The 19,642-nt window shown below is 33.4% G+C and overlaps 1 protein-coding gene across 2 annotated transcripts in view; it reads right to left on the reverse strand.

Annotated features, from left to right (window-relative positions):
- The window catches only part of LOC115447751 (tyrosine-protein kinase Fer), a 98,008-nt gene that overhangs the window by 65,987 nt on the left and 12,379 nt on the right, over positions 1–19,642 (reverse strand). The gene's annotated exons all lie outside the window — the stretch shown is intronic.

The following is a 19,642-nucleotide window of genomic DNA, read 5'->3' on the forward strand; positions in this document are numbered from 1 at the left end:
GAGAACGAATTTATTTTATTGTATATTGAATATTCTTTTATTGCTTCAGTTGCTGAATAACACCAGAAATTAAAACTTTGCAATATTTTAAACAAAATGCTAATTGGCATTGAAACAGATGTGCAAACAGCTACGCCTTGTGACAAACTGATAATTATATAAGTCAATACTAAACGGAAACAACACTTGAAAATAAAAGACGATACCTATTTGTCACGGAAGTCAAAAATAATTATTATTCACGATGGAAATTTTAATTTCTCAATCGAAACAAAAGGTTATTATTAAATGTATTTTTATATAAAAACACTAATTACAACTCTTAACTTTGGATTCATAAAAAAGTTTTCAAACAATTTTCCTTAACATTTAGATGACGCCATCAAAATACTGAGAAAGGTCTCTCCAATCAAAAGCTCAATTGAAACTTATATTGAAATATTCGCGTCTATTATAATTCAGGTTTTGGTGTCTTAGTTATTGTATTCACAAAATGAAATTGGAGAAACGACGACATGATCGAAACAAAAGTCTATTAAACATGACTACAAAAAGGATCATAGTTGTCCCTCAAACCATAAAGAGGGTAAACATTAACGCAATAAAACACTTAGCACCTATGTAACGTACTTAGCATGAGCGATTATTTAGAGTGCGCGCATCCACTTTAGCCTTCTGTCAACCGGAAATGTTCCGAATAGCTCAGCAAGCGATGACGTACTTGAATGGACAAAAAGTTAAATTACACCTTATATGAACCGCGATGAATATAATTCAGCGTATTAATTTTGGGCTATATTATATTTGCCTGTATATTGGTGCTAATATATGTTAGAATAAGTGTTATAATGCCTGATAATTTACATTATTTTTAAACATTTTGCAAAGTTCTACAAAACTATTGATCCAATTGCCGCCGACAGCTTTTCGGGACAGATACGACGTGGCGACCTTCAAAGAGAGTGTATACCCACCTAAAAGGCCGGCAACGCGTCTCTGTGCCCCCTGGTTTTGCTGTTCATGGATAGCGGTGATCACTTACCATCAGGTGAACCGTACGCTCGTTTACCCCTTATATGGTAAAAACCCTCTAACTAGAAGGCACTATGGTCACTGCTAGACGGTAAGGAAAGACATTGCTGTGATACCTACCTAGAGCAATAATCCATTTTATATAAATCATATACTTACGTTATCAGATATAGGAGCCAGCAAACAACTTGATCACATTACAGTGTGATCAGATTTTTGTACGTTAGTGTAGTTACACAGTGGTTATATGTATAGCTATTATATACTTTTATCAAAATTAATAAGTCCAATGGCATCAATGATTGAACTCTATTTCTGAAGTTAGACTCAGAATTATTTTCGGAATATTGCTTCATCGATAGCGAGACGAATCGAGCGGTTTAAATTATTCTCACTGTTCAATTATTGCAAACACTTATCGATGCGAATAAGTTATCTTGCATTTATTTAAAAATCTACAAGGAAAAGCGTCACACTTATTATATTAAATTAAAAAGAAACTAAGACATTTTATAGATCTACCCTGCCATTTCATAAGCAAATTAAAATACCTATAGAAAAACACAGACGATCAGTGGGTAAATATAAACAAAAACAGTACGGTTACTGGAAAAATCTAAAGCTTGGCGTTTTCAATACTTTTAAAAATAACAAAGAATAATATATTAGCGTTTCACTAAGAGAAACATTCACAGATGTTACTCACGTCAATTTAAAATCCATTAGATGAGTCAACTAGAGGCGTTTAACAGTTTTAAAACGATTAGAATTAATGAAAAAACATGTAGATCACACTATCAATTCCAAATAAATTAAAATTACATTATTGTTAATAACTATCATCATATTTAAGAATAAAAACGAGGAAATATTAATTTATTACAATATGAGCTGTATTATGAAAGGATTTTAATGATTGACTCAGTCCAAGTGTCAAATACATATCTTTTCATTATAGTTTACTACCAAAGATGAAAACTGAGTCTTATTATGGTTTTATAGAGAGCTTCGATTTCAAAAATATGTGTTAATAATAGAATAATATTATCTAATATTTTCATGTTTACCTTAAACGCAGCGAATTCTTGAATTCTGAGTCAATAGTGAATTAATCAAGGAAAAGAAGACGCTTTTGTTAACACTATAATTTAACAATGACCTTCAAAAAAATCCTGTTAAAATACGACATGACAATGCAAATTTGATAGACATGGTTGATGAAAAGCTTGTAGCTACTCATGATTGTTGCGTCGCATAGTCACCGTTAGTTTACGACTGTGAATACCATGCCAATGGAAACATGACTGTCATGGTAATGTTAGTAAGTTTCAATAACCACAATGAACTCATCATTTTAATAATTATAATCTCAATGATTGTTTTTGATTTTACTATTATATAGTTAGTTGTAAGCTTTTCAAGTTTTGGCGTCGTTAAAATTAGATTTAATTCAGAAGATTCACAACCGTTTTCAATAAATGATCCCAATCTAAATCTTCAATCCGATGCCGAGAATGTACCAATCAAAGTTACTAATTTGTAATCATATATAAAAAACTTTGTTCTAATTGGTTAGTTGTCAATTAAACCAATTATAAAATTTCCTTTTACAGCTTATCAATACTTCTTTTAATAAAAGTATCAACCATACTTTTTATAAGGAGTAAATGTTAAAACTTGAGAATTTGTGTAAATTCCAAATTAATTTGTCACCATGTGTAAACCACTGTACTGTCGCTGCGCAAAAAGTTAGTAAACAAAGGGGTCCGCGTGTCGATGGCCCTAGAACAGGGCCCCTGCGGTGAACCGCTAACTACCATGGGTTCATTGACTCAAACTCTCGCTCTTATTGTATTGATGAACATATCTCCAGTAGACTTTATATGATAATAATTCTCACTATACGAAAAATATTTAACTTTAATTATTTTATACTTTATTAGATATTCCAAATACATTATAATTAGAAAAGAATTACTTTATCAAAATTATATTATAAGTCAGTGAAGTAATTGGCTTTCGGGAATATAGAAAAATCTTTTACGCTATCGATATTTTCGTCCTCGTGTTTTATTCTGAAATATTCTTAGAATTTTGTTTATGAAAATGATTATTCTATTCGATTCATAACTTCATTTGCGCAAATGAATGGTAAATCATGTTTATTGCGTCTTGAAATACGCATTGCATGAATTGTAAAATGTATGTAGAAGGAACTTAAAGTTTCACCGCATCTTATGACTATTATTGATATAATTTCAGGTTCCCACGATTTTTTTCAGTATACAAACGATTAAATAATAGTATAATTAATATCATTATCGACATTCGCGGAATACAGTTGTAACTAATAATTAATTAGACAAGCTGAATTATAAATTAAAGTCTATCCTCTTACTTTAGAATGACATGTATTTTGTCCAAATAATGAAAGAGAAATTGATGTTATAAGTGCTGAAGCATTGGCATGTCTTTAAAATTTTGCAAAGTACGTAGTAAAGTAAGTAAGTAGAAAGTAATGTCACATTAGTGGTACATGCAGTAAAAATAATATTATGTAGCTGCTTTATAAAATATCAATGTGTCTGAAGGAACAGACCCCATCTCATATTTTTATTTCAGAAATGTCTTCCAGACATGTTAAGCCACGAGCAAGAGTACTTATATCTTTAAATCCTTCCTTCCACCTGCATATCACACTGCAATATAGCATCGGCGTGAAACTGTTTCTGCTAAAGCTAGTAGGTATTTAAATAATATAAAAGTGATATTAGGTTTTTGTGCTCACCATCAACTCAGTGTTTGGAATTTGTTCCTGATAGAGCGATAGCGATATAGATAGATGATCCCGTATGAGATTAAGGAACAGAACTCCCGAAAAGTGGGTACCCTGGTTTTACCTCTGCCTACTCCTTTGTGGATAAAGGCGTGATGTGTGTTTGTTTTGTTATGTAGATACCTAGGTGCCATAAAAGTTTTAAAATAAGTAAAATTCGCTGAGGTAACAAACTGAACAAAAGCAGAAAGTAACGTGACGCGAGGTGCAGGAGACGACTAACGGTTTCCAAGAACGGTGTTTACTATGTTTGAGCCTCGTTTTATGTGGGACGACGGTTAGATAACAACTGAATCTTAAACATTTATGAACGGCAAATAACCGCTTGTGACAATATGGGCACTCCACAATGTAAATTGATACTAAAATGTGTTGGAGTGTTGCATTTCTTTTACGCTTTTGAGAGTTAGATGACACATTTCGTAACAATATTGTTTATGAATATTAATGCAAATTTCATGAGAAAAATTGGAACATATTTGTAAACCACGTTAATAAAATTACGTTATTAACAAGACTAGACAAGAAACATTTAAACGAAATGTAGTTTCGCTAATGGAGACCCAACTTCATAAATACAAAAATGCATTTAGCGGAATCTGGCGCTTGGAACAAAGAATTAGACAATTTGGCTGCATGCCACGCCGCGGTCTAACCTAATTGACAACATGTCGAAGGATTCTGTTAAAGCACCTCCTACATCGCTCGACATTTGCGCAGCTATTTCAACATTTCAACTTTCATTTCAAATGTTACAACATAGTTATATTCAATCTAGTTTTTAAGTAAAACAATAAGAACGTTTATCAAAGAATATATAAGTAATAATGATATCAGCCACGATTATATACCGTCCCACTGCTGGGCACGGGCCTCTTCTACTTCTCAGAGGGATTAGGCCTTAGTCCACCACGCTGGCCTAGTGCAGATTGGTAGACAAAGAAAACATAATTTCGACTAAAAAGTTTGCAGCTTTATTTGCTTTTTAATATTTATTGTTGTCGTGATGAATCGATCGATTATGTTTGTATTTATTGTCACTCGTGACCCAAATAGCGAGATGCCATGATTGCTCAGTTGTGACTTGGCAACGTATCCATCTCGGCTAGACGTTACAGGGTTACCAACACAATTAATTTATTAACATAAAAGCGATAAGCGTAGCATTATGGTTTGGCATATTGTTTATGTGTTAGAATTATATCATTTAATAGTTTTATTGCGTCAAGCAAGTTTTTCAGATGGTTTAAAGAGTTATAAGCAAAGGTATTGTTTTCTTAATTGCTCTAAATAAAAAAACCGTAGATAATATCCTGAATCAGAGCAAAGTCAGTTCCCAGAAACGGCGTTAATGCAATTTCTATAAATTAAAGGAATTGCGTGTCAATGGTGTATTCATTACTTAGCCTGTGTTATCGTAATAATTTGAGGAATGTCAAGTAACAACCCTAAGTTGAGTTTTCGAGAAACTTGCGTTACACACATAGACACGCGTCATCGACTGAATTGTAAATTGATACCTATGTATAACTAATATCGTATTGAAACTAGTTTTTGCTGTATGCACATTTTAGAGCATTACACACGTGCTGTTGCTGTTTAGTATAATTTATTAGTCATTTTAATAAAGCTTAAAAACGCTTAAGCATTATTGCATAGATTCTAAACTATATTCCATTTTTAAACTATTTTCGTTATTTAACTATTTCGTTTCTATACATAGAAAATTTGTAAAATTATAATTTATAAGTTTATATCTAAATAAAATAATCTGACATACTTGAATACAATTTACTCGACGAACCCAGATTTTCCTGAACATACGGCTATCCATTATAATAAAGCCACGGTAAACAAGTCTATACACAATCAGGATGTTTTAATAATAATTATGAAAATATTTAACTAAATGCAGTTTTATGATCAACGCAGAGGAAACGTTTTACGGTTATAAAACTGTTTCTTTGACTTTAATAAATACGTAAAGGTTACGGCTTGTTTATCTATAGCCGGTGAGATAAGATGAAGTACTTAACCCATTCGAAACTAATAAACCAGGTGTGTTAATGCAGTTGAAGTGAAATGGTCATAGTTGTCATAGTCTACTATACTCAATTTCAGACGATTTTTGTCCAATATAGACCTCTAATTTGAGTATATGACTTTCGCGTGAAATACACATTTATATTTAGTGCAGTAAAAGGTGTGGTGTGCATTCGAGGCTATATTGCACCAAGAAGTTGTTTCACTTTCGTAATCTATACCATTCTCTTTTTTCAGTCTCCGACGACAATATTTCTATTCTTCGACATCCAATCTATGATTAGTTCCAACAATTAAACGTATTTTCATCGGATATTGAAACACAGGCACTCCGTCCATGGTTTACCGAGAAAAATACGTAAGCGAAAGACACACGCCGTGAGAAAATTACCAATAACCTGCTTAACCGTCACTATAGTGGTTGCGGATGGCAAGCACCCACTTTCTAAGTTTCTATTGGCGTAAAATTCTACAATAGTTTCTAAGGAACAGGCTTACTTTAAAAAAGAAATGCTAAAATCTAACAAACGTGCCCAAGCAACGAATCAAAATACTGGAATGCACAGATTAAAAAAAATCTTTCTAATATCGAAAAAAACAACAGATGCCATGACGCCCAAATTTGATTTACGCACATCAAAATTGCAAACTGCCAGCAAATTATAAAGAAGTTACAGCTCCGTCAGGCATCATCAATCAAATTGTACCTGCTCAGTACCGTTGTGTATAAAATAAAGAAACGAGAACAAACCAAGCCGAGGTGACATTAAGCAAGCTTTGACCAACGCCGACGGAGGAAGAGAAAGCGTTTTCCTGGAACACCGTACAATATTTGGTTCTGTTTACGACTATTTGTAAATTACGTGGCGATGTTGGATCAATGTTTCGAGTAATTAGTTTTATTCTCACAGTGTTTAAACACATTTTATCTTAAAATAGGCAAAATTTTGCAAATAAATTTAAATTAATCTTCTTTTTAGAATTTGTCCAAAATGTTTACAAACCGATGTTTTATTCACATGATGTAGTTGTTTGTCTAAATTCCAAGATAAAAGGGCAAGTAAAAAAAGTTGTTTAGATTTTACTCAAATTCTATACAAATATAGAGAAAATTGAACGATCTGTGGATTTAGAAGGTATTCCATTTGAAGTTGAGCTGTGATGCTCAATATTTATCGAAGGACCACTTTTACGCTTTATAAATAATGTAGTGTTTCAACCGATCGTGAAACTATTTTATAGATCTTTAGTAACTATAAAACAGGGCTCAATTGGTAATATATGAATTATTTAACTAAACGAGTATTACATCATATTGAATGCTGGCGATAGATCGAGATAGTGTGCATATTTCAAGTCTACAAAGAGTCTATAATGTTTATACAGGTGATGTTAGTGCTTATATTTTCTTGATTTAAAAATGTTAAATTGTGGTAATATACACCCATGGATTTTCCAGGTTGTCAAAAATGGTAAACAATAATAGACTTGATTTCATCTATACTTGTCCAATAAAGTCGGTCTCAAAAAACTGCCAAATTAATCCTACTAATATCATAAATGCGAAAGTTTGTGAGGATAGATTTATGAATATATCATGTTTGTTCCTCTTTCACGAAAAAACTACTGAACGGATTTGGATGAAACTTTACAGTAATATTGGTTATAGATCAGAATAACACATAGGCTACAATTTATAATGATTTGGTGTAACTTGGTCATAATCTAACATACATACTTATCATATCAAGTAAGTCGGAATAAAATGTATCCCGGAAATTCCTTCACGCGGGCGCAGCCGCCAGCAAAAGCTATATTATTATAAATGCAAAAGTACGGATAGATGTTTGTTACTTAATCACGCCAGAAAGGTTGAACGGATCTGAATGAAATTTGGCACTGAGAAAGATTATACTCAGGAATAGCGCATACGCTTTTTATCCCAAGAAAATATATTTTTAGAGGGACTTTTATTCCGAAAAAACTTTTTCGCTCAAAAAAGCTAATTAGAAGAGAAATTATAAGTAATCAAACATTAAGTGCTGAGGATTTGGGTATCAGATATCAGATGTGTTGAAAATAAACATGCACCTAAGAATATGCTGTTGGTTTATTTTTTTCTGTGTGTGTGTGTATATATAACAAATAAAAATGAAATAAAAGAAACCTTTTATTTCCTGATACATCATTACATGAAATTGATGCTATCTTTACAATACTATTAGTAATACTCTTAGTAGTAGATTTAACCCTTAAGTTAGAATATCAGGAACCACTCTCAGGTGAAAGCCTCCTCCAAGGAGCACTCTTTCTCAATCCTGCGCTATTTGGTGCCATTTTGGACCGGTGATTTTTTTACGTCGTCTTCCCATAGTTCGTAAGGTCTTCCTCCTGGTTTGTGTTTAAATGTATTCATAATTTACCTACACACTTAAAACTCTAATGACACGAATTTAACAGAAGTTTCACTTCATACCCAGCCGTAGTTACGCTAAAATTACATCCGCAACAAAAATACTTCCTTCAATTCATTACCTACTGACCTATTTACTAACAGAGGTCGCTACTATCTTCGTTAACACAAAAGACTGGCCTTAATTAATTCTAACTCATTTGGATTATTTATCAATCATAACCTTGACAGCAAAGAATAGCGATCATATTGCTTTGATCGGCACCGCCATGGGATACAATGGTATATGGAATCAAATTATGTTTAGTAAACAGACCATGAATGTTTGCGGTTGATTGGAAAACAATTGCATATTCGTATACTCGTGACCAATGCGATAATGCTTTTGACATCGTATCAGTTGTGTTAAAACAAAAAATATTTTATAATAAACGTGATGAAAGCATAAATCCATTTAAAGCAAACATGAAACTGCACGCAATGCGATCATTTATAATTGCATTTCAATATCAAATTACCTTACCAATACCTAAAAATGCTTGCTTTACACAACTTTGTAATATAACCTATATTCTATATGTAGATTCAATAGCAACAGTCGAATTAAATTATTGCAAACGTTAAAATAAAAAGTTTGCACAATCACATCTTCTTTAAAGAGTTTCGAACATTATTTTCCTTCAGGAAAAAACTACTCTATATTAATTCAACTTTGGAGCTGTGTAAACACCAAATAGGCAGTAAAAAAGAGATAAACACGCCCTGATAAGAGTCAGAAGCATTTAAAACAATTTACACGTAAAAAATAAATGTCTATCTCGATGCGTAATACAGGGAAAACATAATCTTAATACTTCGGTGCAGAATGTCGGTTATGCTCCAATACGTAAAGTAACATTTTTAATTGATATCGGCTATGAGTCAGTGGGAACCGATAGTAATTTCGAATGCAGCCAGTATTTTTTTGCCTGCGCCGTAAGCGGGGATACGCTCTGGAATGGCCGTGGGGTTGGTGGAGTGGTATTACGCATTCCACATACGTCGGGCACACCACACATTATAATAAACGTTGGAAAAGCACATTTGACTGAATGAAATGCTTTCGTAGATAGCTTAAAATAAAAAAACTTGCATAGTCACGGGAGTTTCGAGCTTTATTTTCCATTTTTTGTAATGCTGTGAACTAATATTATTGTCTATTATTGTCATCAAAGTGTAATAAAGATCTATACCCGTTTCTTCTCAATTCAAATGAAAACAATATTAGAAATGTAAGATATGCTCTTGACGTCAATGGTTTGCACTCAAATCCCATTTGATCAGGGAAGGAACAAAGGCTATAAATCAGTGTGAACAGGAAAATCGACGATATAATATGAAAAGGCTCGACGATCGCCGTCGGCTTTCACCAGCCAGTCTGCTGGTCCACGCTGCCCGCTCATTGCCTGTTTGACAACTGTGTAATTTGTTCTAAATTATATGGCGATGAATGTAAACAATTTGTACAGGTGGTCCGATGGCCAAATCATTTAGCAATACGAATGCGTTAAAAATGTGTAGAGTGATTATAAAGTTTAACAAAGACATTTTTTAAAACATAAGATTTTTTTTGTTTTCAAGAGTTAATCTTTTTTAGACATTTCGTAACAGTTCTTTGCCTATGTCATAAAATATGCCAGTACCTACAATTAAATTCCAGAGCTCTATAAATTTGTATAAAAAAACTTATTACACGCAGAAATCCTTATAACAAATAAAATATTCAGCCTCTATAATATGAAATACAAATAGAATCAATGTCTATTTACTACAGATACATCAAATACAATGTGTAAGTAGGACACTGAAAAACATTTTCTTGTAAGCTTTACACAATAGTACTATAATTAACGTATCTTAGGATTAACTCAAAAATAAAACATATTTTTTTATTTTTTTATCAGGTTTGAAACCATAGCTTTGCAGGTCCATGCCAATTGTTTACGGGGAGGGCCAACTCGGCCGCAAGCCTTTCCCATAACCAAACTGCTATGCCAATTAGATGCACTATAATTTTACGCTTAAACGTATTTGCCAGTAACCTGATCAAGACCCCATAAACATTCCATATGATTTCTATTCTTTATTTTATTATTTTCAAAGATTCTTTCAATTTTAAAATATTTATTACACAATTATAATTTTTACCAAGTTTGATTTGAGAGTTTAGTCTTTTAAGGGGCTTTAATAAAATAATTCTGTGATACCAAGGCATTTCTGCATATTTTCATTAAGAGTCTGAATTCTTGTACCAAACTTTATACCTCAACTACTTTTTCTATCTTAATATTCTTAATAATCGAACATCTCCAACCGCAAAACTTTACCACGAATTATAGTCATCAAGTTGCGTATTATTTATTTGTACTTAATGAATTCTATCAAAGCACTCAACAGGAAATTTTGTATTTTTTAATTACTTATTAAAACTAGACGTAAATATTGTACATTGCATAACGTTTTTATATAGAAATTGTTTTTATAAAACATTTTTTTAATACTTGTAATAATATTGTAAACAAAGTTTAACAAGGACTTTGACTTTTAAGACATGCCGACACGTTCATCGTAACTACGCATAAAAATATAAAGTAGCATTGCCAATATTAGGTAATACTATAAGTAAAAGAATTGTTAAAATAAATTTGTAAAGCAAAATAAACATACTTTACCGAATATTAACTAACTATAACTTCTAATTAAGCTAAGTTACTACACAATTATAATAGTAATTTCAAAAAACATAATTTTAAATACTCGTATACATTTTCATATTCTTTAAAAATGTAACATTGATTACATCATAATTCATGATGAACTAAGTGAAAAATTTTAGTACTAGTGTAGTTTTATATTGGAACCGATCTGTCATAAATTCTAATATTTTTGTTTTAGTTTGAAGTGTGAACACAATGACATCAAGGGATATTATTGATAAGAAGGTAAATAAAATTATCGCACTCATATCTTCGCGGCATTTACATTTACAATAATAAGTACCTATATGTAAAGCAAATGAGAAAGTTCTTGGTATCGAGCGCTACCAAACCAACTTTATTTGCACAGCTAAGCAAACTGGCGGCTTGTTGTTGTCGCATTACCAACCTAGCTAGACCTTTGGGTTACAAAACAAACACTGTTTTTAGTGCACATTAACGTGTTGTAACGGCTCTTAACAAGATGGTTGGGTTATCAAAGCGTGATGACGTTTTAGGCGACGGAAAACAGTAAAATAATAGCGTTGTTGTAGACGGTGTTCGGAACTGGGTCGAGCTGTTTACACTATAATTTACACTTGTGTTAACCGTGCTGCATCTGCGATCGACTTCTTTATGGGCTTACTTTTATACTTAAATGAATAAATCTTGGTGGTAACCTCCATATCGTCATAAACAGAACACCACCTACCACCGATGTGAAACGCTCCTTTTACAATACTAATCATTACATTCGCAACAATTATAGAATATAATTTTAGACGAATTTTGACTACGTGCAACCAGAGAGAATGATAAAATAGTCGCGGTGGGACATAGCTTTTCTTCTACCAGGTGCCGGAGCAGCCGAATATTTCCGGAAATGCCCGATGTCATCTGTTAGGGTAGCGGCGTGACAATGCACTTCCACCACCAGAAAATTATAATGTACGGCATAGAATAATTAGACTTAAGACGTGCACCTTCTTAGAGTCGTACATCTTTATACATAAATCTTACTATACTCTATTCTTTGAAGTTGAATACAATGAATTACTAAATATGCTTTAAATATTAGAGCTGGCGCTAGCGAATTTTTGCACCCCTGAGTTGATATGTTGACGTCTCCTCCAGAAGGTAGTCGTTTTTGTTACAAGCTTGAAACCGAAATAATCGAGTTGAATATTCTGACACGGACTTGGTTGAATGAATGTTTATGATATAATTCCGTATGATATATTTTACATAGCGTTTGAACAACTAATTAAACTTATGACGTAAATACATATAAAATATAATATTTTATTCTGGTTGGAACAGATCATTTATTATTGTTTCCAATCTATGTCAATTTATTATAAAACTTTAATTAGAACTGAATATTTTATGGCTTCGAATTTATAATGAAACAAATAAATGCCTTTAGCACCCAGGTACCTAGTTTCAATGTGAAGGCGGCTACTGAAACCAGACATGGATAACGCCAAGAAAATAAAGGGAAAACAATATTTCTTTTTCTTAAGTAAAATTATATTTTGACTTAGAAACTTAGACTCTAGACTTTAGAAAAGACTGAAATTAGTTCTCAAAATTCCATATACATAAACATTTTATAAATATATATATATATAAACATATTATAAATATATTTACATTGCTAACCTTTTAAAATAATTAGTTTTACCCTTAAATAATATTTTTAAATAGGTACCCTTTTAGTAGCCGCCTTTAGTTACGTACAGCGTAGCCACTCATCGCTGTAGATTCAATATGAGTGCTTAATTAAGCACGAAAAGGTACACGAATTCATGTAATAATTTAAAGTCATGTCATGTTCGAGTAGCCCCAATTAAACCAGATCACGTCAAAATACCTGCGCATGGAGGGTGATTGTCTCCGCTAATTTCAAATTCATATTACAGAGGACATGTAATTATATTTAGAATTCAGAACGCAACGCTAACACCGCCACGTAATGCATGTAACATAACATTACGTAAAATATGTAAATCTTACAAATACAAAACTTTTACTTTTAATCAATCAGTATTCAGAAAGTCAAACTTTCCCTCACGGCTCGGTCTAGACGCGGAAATCTATCGAACGCCGTCATCAAAGCGACACGAAAACACAAACATTGAAGATATAGAAATGTCATAAAACAAATAAAAAGCCGGTGGGAAATGTTTAATTTCATATAGACCCAACCCATAACAGAATTGTACATCAATAAATATACAACTGTTAAAGTTAACGAAACACGTCGGGGAACGGCGCCGGCGAGCTTCTAAACTCACGAGTGGTTACAACAAATAAGTGTCGGACACAGGCACACAGGCGCGCCAGCACACAGACATGCGCGCGAGCACACGGACGCGTCGTGCTTGCCCGGAGCGACGTGCCCGCGCAGCCTGGGACACAGGTTTACTCAATGAACTGTGCATGCAGGGATGAGATACGCTGCCAGGAATTATCGATAAATATTATTTATGATCAGAGAAGATGAGACTGACTTTGGCCTTGATGAGACGAGCATATGAAATATAACCGAAAGCTTCTAGTTGGTCTTTTGAACTTTCGTGGGAATCACGTGGTGCCAGCACCATAGAGTCAGTTCATAATGACAAAAACATTTATATTTATACTTTAGCTTTACCATAGTCAGCTATACACCCATTATACGTATGTGTTATAAATAATGTTCTATAAAATACATACGCAAATACATGTATTTTGGTAGATGCGTCAGCCTATGTATAATGTAGCCTCGACGAGGTAACGGACTTGTTAGTTTACGATCACTGGAATGTCGCTCATTTTTTTATGTATATTTTTAGATGGTTGCTAAGTGAATTACAAGGACAATAATAATACTAAAATTTCTTCATATCATTTGCAAATCCATGAATGCAAATACAAAATAATACTTTAAGAAAGAAGCAAAAAATATCTAACAGTAAATAAGTATTTTTTTTTTGCTAAGGACCTAGAAATAGTGACTGCTTATAAATACATTAGAGTAGGTACCATATTATTATTTTTTTCCACCTGTCTTTGTACTAGTTACCATGCCAACGTGCGATTCGCAGTTTCTGGTGAAGATTCCAAAAACAATTTGTTTTATCAATGGGTAAAACAAATTGTTTTACCCATTGATAAAACAAATTGTTTTTGGAATCTTCACCGTAATGAACTTACCTTAAGTAACGTCATGTAAATATTACAAAATACGGATTTATTTATTTTGTCTACACTGATATAGATAATAATATGATAAATTACAATTAAATATAATAAAATCATAAAAACATAAATAAATCTATTTATCGATATTCGATGCGCTACAGAACAACATTAGTGACCAAGCAGTGCGTTAAAATAGGTGGAAATGTTGCACCAACCAGTGATGCACTCTTCCTTCTCTCTCGCACTTTCGTACCTTTCGTTTAAAACAATAAACCTAGCAAAACAATAGAAAGTTCCAAATTATATTGCTGATATCCACTCGTGTACAAGCTTAGTAATATGTGGTCTCAGATATGTCACAGGCAAATGGAACACAAGGTGGTCTTGCGAGTAAATCCCATGAAACAGTATCGGCAGTGGTGTCTAGTGGTAAACACAGGCGCGATAAGTATCGCCCAGTCGCTGATGGGTGGTCGGCGCGAAATTCGGCGGAGCGCTGCCCTGGACCGGTTCCGAGAAGGCCCGGCGCGGCAGCTCATTGTGTCTGCCCTCTGCCACACGCGCCGCTTCATTACCAACGTTCTAGACCTCCCCTCCTCCCTCCACACCAACTACCGCCCGTCTACCGCTCCACTCCATCCTGCGCTTATGAACCGAGGCGCCAACTGTATCGACTTTGATGTTTACGTTCCGATTTACATGATTAAGACTGGGAGACTGCGTTCTCTTTGGAATTACTTTGTTTTATAAATTTATTCTTTGTCTAAATTCTTAGAATGACACTGTGTGTATTTTTACTTGAAATTTGTCTTTTTATAGCAGAGTGATTACTTCGATACACATTATAAAGCCATAGGAATGTTTACCGGCAATATGTATGTTAGTGTTATCTTTGGTGACTAAACATCACCTTATATGTAATACATTAAGCGTGTCATCAGCATACATAATTTTTCCACGTGTCCCGGAGATAATTTATATAATATAAATAAATCAAAATAATCTGTCGTGCGGGTGTGTAGCCCACTTAGTAATTTAACAAAACACGACTTTTATATTTCGATAGTCGATGCAATATCCTTAGAAAACATTCGACCTTCGTCACAACTTAACAGGTGATTAAAAAAACACGGTAAAAAGCATTGGAAACGGCAAACAGCGCCGCGGCACGATAGTGCACAATAGACGAGAAATAATATCGTCCACCTAATCTCTTTTCTTTACCGGCGCGCCATATTTCATTCTGGCAGCCATTGTCAATAAGGCCGAGGTCAGAGGCAAATAGGAGAAAAGAACATCTACACTTTTGTTTTCTTTTTCGAACACTCAAACAAAATAAACTAAAGCACAGTTGCTTGAACGCATCGCCTTTTAAAATTCGAATTTCTAATATCTTTTTTTGTATCCCATCTTTTCATTAATATATTACGTTGGAGGCTCGCTGTCAATTGTTTTTGTTTTTATCGCGTTCGGACGATACCTGGCCGGAGTGATGTGTACAATTTTACGGTTGGAGCTTATTGTGTTACCGTCGTGTGAAACACCGTAAAATATAAATAAATTGGTTGCTTCGGTGTTTGACAATTAATTCTGAATAATTTGTCTATAAAATTACGATGGCTTCGAAGCTGACCACCGAGTGTGGTAACGTGACTTTACAAATGTTAACAAGTTTTCCCAAATGAGTGTTTGCATCAAGCTGCATTACATTAAAATATACCAATTACGGAAACAAATTACCTAGATATGTGCCTGCCTAGGTTTCAATGCCATCGGATTTTGGACCTAGGCACATAGGCAAAGGATGGGAACACCGTATGTTTTTTAGTCAGTAGAAGTCTGACACGCCCTCCCGCCCATCCCAAGGCGGGAGATAGTCATCTGATGATTTACCTACGTTAAAAAGAAAAAACTCCAGATATGTCACAAACCACAATGAACTACAAATAAGTTCTCTAGGTTTTGAGTTTGAAAGAAACAAAAATAGATTTTTTGAAATTTTAATAGGAGATGAAGAATGAAACCGTTAAAAGAGTTTTTAATGCTAGTGGTGTTTGTCCAAAATTATAATAATTCAATCAGCCCGTGACGCCTTCGCACTGAATTAAGAATGATTTCAGCAAGTCTGACGACACAGATATGTTCAACTAAGCAATTAGACAATGACAATCTCAAAGGAAATTGCCAATTGACCTTTTGTTTGAACTTTAAATTGAAGACGGCTGGCTGGTATTTGAATCCAGCGAGTCTCTATACAAGAATATTCGCATAAATATTAGATAAAGTAAAATAGAATGTGAGAAGGACGTTTTGATAATTTATTCCAACTTGACATTTATTTAAGACAAACCTGAAGTTATGTTTTTCTGAAACTCGTGATCGTTGCCGCTAAGCAGCAGTGTGTAGGCATTGTTATGTTCTGGTTTAAGGATCATTGTAGCCAGTGTAACGACTGGACATAATGAGACTTAACATCTCATGTCTCAGGATGGCTGATGCTGATGATGATGTCTCCGTGGAATACCAAACAATACTTTGTAATTCACGATATTGGATAGTGTTGCTACTGTTTATGGGCGGTCGTATCGCTTACCATCCGATAAACAGCAAGCTCGTATCGCCATTCAAAGTAATAAAAAAAAAATTAAATAAATCATTATCGTGTCGTCTTTTCATTACTTAAATAGTATCATGATCAAAGTATTACCGAACGAATTATATTTCACCCAATCAACATATATTATTATATATAAGTACATACATATTTTAAATATCTATACATGCATTTATTCTTTCGGTTTACTATGAATCTTCAATTCTTTCAATACCTATAGTATATTGTCGTGTCGTGATTCGAAGATACTTTTCTAATAACCTTAGCATGTAGAAGTGCCATAAATAATAGCAGCACCACCCAGAGACATATTACATATTGTAATGTAATTACACTGACTATAAATTACAACATCTTTCAAACTAAAACACGACAATTGTTCTACACTGCTGCCCACCGGCACAAATAGAGACGTAAAACTACTCCATTGCCGTTTCTCAAACTAATTTTAGAAGTTAGACCAAAACAATTTTTGAACACATGTTCACTGTCAAATATCACATACCAATTACCAGCTGACCCACATTCCTAAATTCTTCGGCTATAAAATTTCGCAACAATAGCTATTCATAATTCCGCTTTCAAATGTTACCATTAAGACAATTATTCCTTTCACGGTGCGCACGTAACTTCACTATACTATTAAAATTTGACATAATTGATTGCGTTTAAATTAAGCATTTGTTATTCAATTCAAAAACATCACTATTATAACGGGAAGTGTGTTTGTGTGTTATTACGCCGTATGTAGGCTGAATATTAAGATTATAAAGCAGAAACGGACCCATACTGTACAAGTGAAACGAGTTGTAGATATTTTATGTAGGTTTAGTACTGTACTGTACTGAAAGTAAGCATACTCATATGACATATGTCGGAAATTTTGTAAAATAGGTTTACAGCTATTAATCAATTTATTCATTTACTGGGATATTTCAGTCGCCACAGTCAATTTGTTTGAGAATTGGAGATAGTTAATATTGATATTACTGCAAGATTTTTTAGAATCGATTCAGTTGTTTTAGACACAGAATATATAATGAATAAAGTGTAGTCACAAACACTATAAGTTTGTAGTCAAAGAACGATAGTCCTCATAGCATATTGCAATAAGTAACGAAGCTCAAGACATGAATCTCACGCGGTCATACGCCTCACAATGTTGCCTACACGCTACCACGAGTGACAAGTTTCACAATTACTTGATGCAATCGCTGCATAAATATCGCTATTTAGTCACCAATAACATTATCATGCACAACAGACCACCGTATTTTATGAATATACTGACAACCTGTATCTCTGGTAGATCTATGAAGAATGAACCTTGAGCCAATGAGCCTTGCCTACTTAAGAATTATAATAAAAGAAATCCTTTTGTAATGATTCTTATGATATTTATAAAATTACGATGATTAATTTTATTCAACAATCCAGTTATACGAAATATGAACTATAAAAATAAAATATAATAATGTAGAATGGAGTAGGAGCTATACTGTAGACTTACGTGTCTACAGTATGAATGGATCGGCTCGACCAGGGATATACAACTGTCATACAAAAACCAACATGAAGTGACAGTTTGCTGTTGCATTTCCAATTTTTAAATCCAGTGAGATCAAACAATCCCGTCACTCCCTAATAATAATTCCCTAATAATCTCTACTTCGTTTTTTTATGGCCAGCAATTTACCAATAATCCTTTTAGTATAACGGGTGTTTATAAACGAAGGAAACAATTTAATATCAAGAGATTTGATATTCCCTTGCTTGCTTATAAAAAATAAAAAGGAATACATTCCATGATATAAGGGAGGGACAAAGAAATGTCAAGCGACTCTACATCGGAAGTAAAATCTCTTTACCCGCTTAAATGCTTGTAATATAACCAGCGGATTATAATACGCTAACAATGGTTATAACGATAGGATAATTATTACTGCTGAAAGCAACAAAGATAAAAACTATACGTCACTAACAGCCATGTTCAATAAACGATCCCAATCTCAATCTTAAATCCGATTTTGAGAATGAACCAATCAAAATAATGCATTTGTAAACATGCCAAAAAAAACTTTGTTCTTATTGGTCGATTTTAGAAATAGATCGAAAAAATCGATTAGGATCATTTATTGAAAATGGCGGTAGATATAATGAAAAAAGACATTTAACTCGTTAACATATAGTACTTACTCATGTGAAAAATACATGAGCCAAACTGCCAAGTGGTCAAACAAGTTGCCATTTACAATTAATAATTTAAACTACATTACCATTGAAACTGATAAACCAAAATTAAACAAAACACGTACTCATATCTTCTGTGTTTCACAGTTGGCATTCGATGATGCATCCTTTGCTTTTAACATTTTAAAAACAATATTTTAGGTTATCAAACAGTATGGTGAAACTACAGGTAAGTCTTTAAAACAAATGGGATTTGTAGCAAATATAAATTTTATGCAGTAGGTATCGCCTGTTGAAACAATATTTCCAGATTAGAAGTCCTATTGAACACTTTTATTGAATAATTCATAGTCTACAATTCAATTTGTTTGTCTGTGTACCTTATCAGCCAGCGGTATGTTATATGTTAGATTTCTAACTAATAATACCTAACCTCTTCAAAGTTTTAGTGCTTACATATAAAACAGTAGGATTCCATTGTTGAGATAATGCCATATCACTTTTAATATGAGAGATAAAGGTTTAATGCGTACTCTACATTATTACTAAATAATCTATCAACTACTAGCCTTACCATGAGCCATATCGTTTTA

The sequence above is a fragment of the Manduca sexta genome, chromosome 21, assembly GCF_014839805.1.
Source record: "Manduca sexta isolate Smith_Timp_Sample1 chromosome 21, JHU_Msex_v1.0, whole genome shotgun sequence".
NCBI classification, from domain to species: Eukaryota; Metazoa; Arthropoda; class Insecta; order Lepidoptera; family Sphingidae; genus Manduca; species Manduca sexta.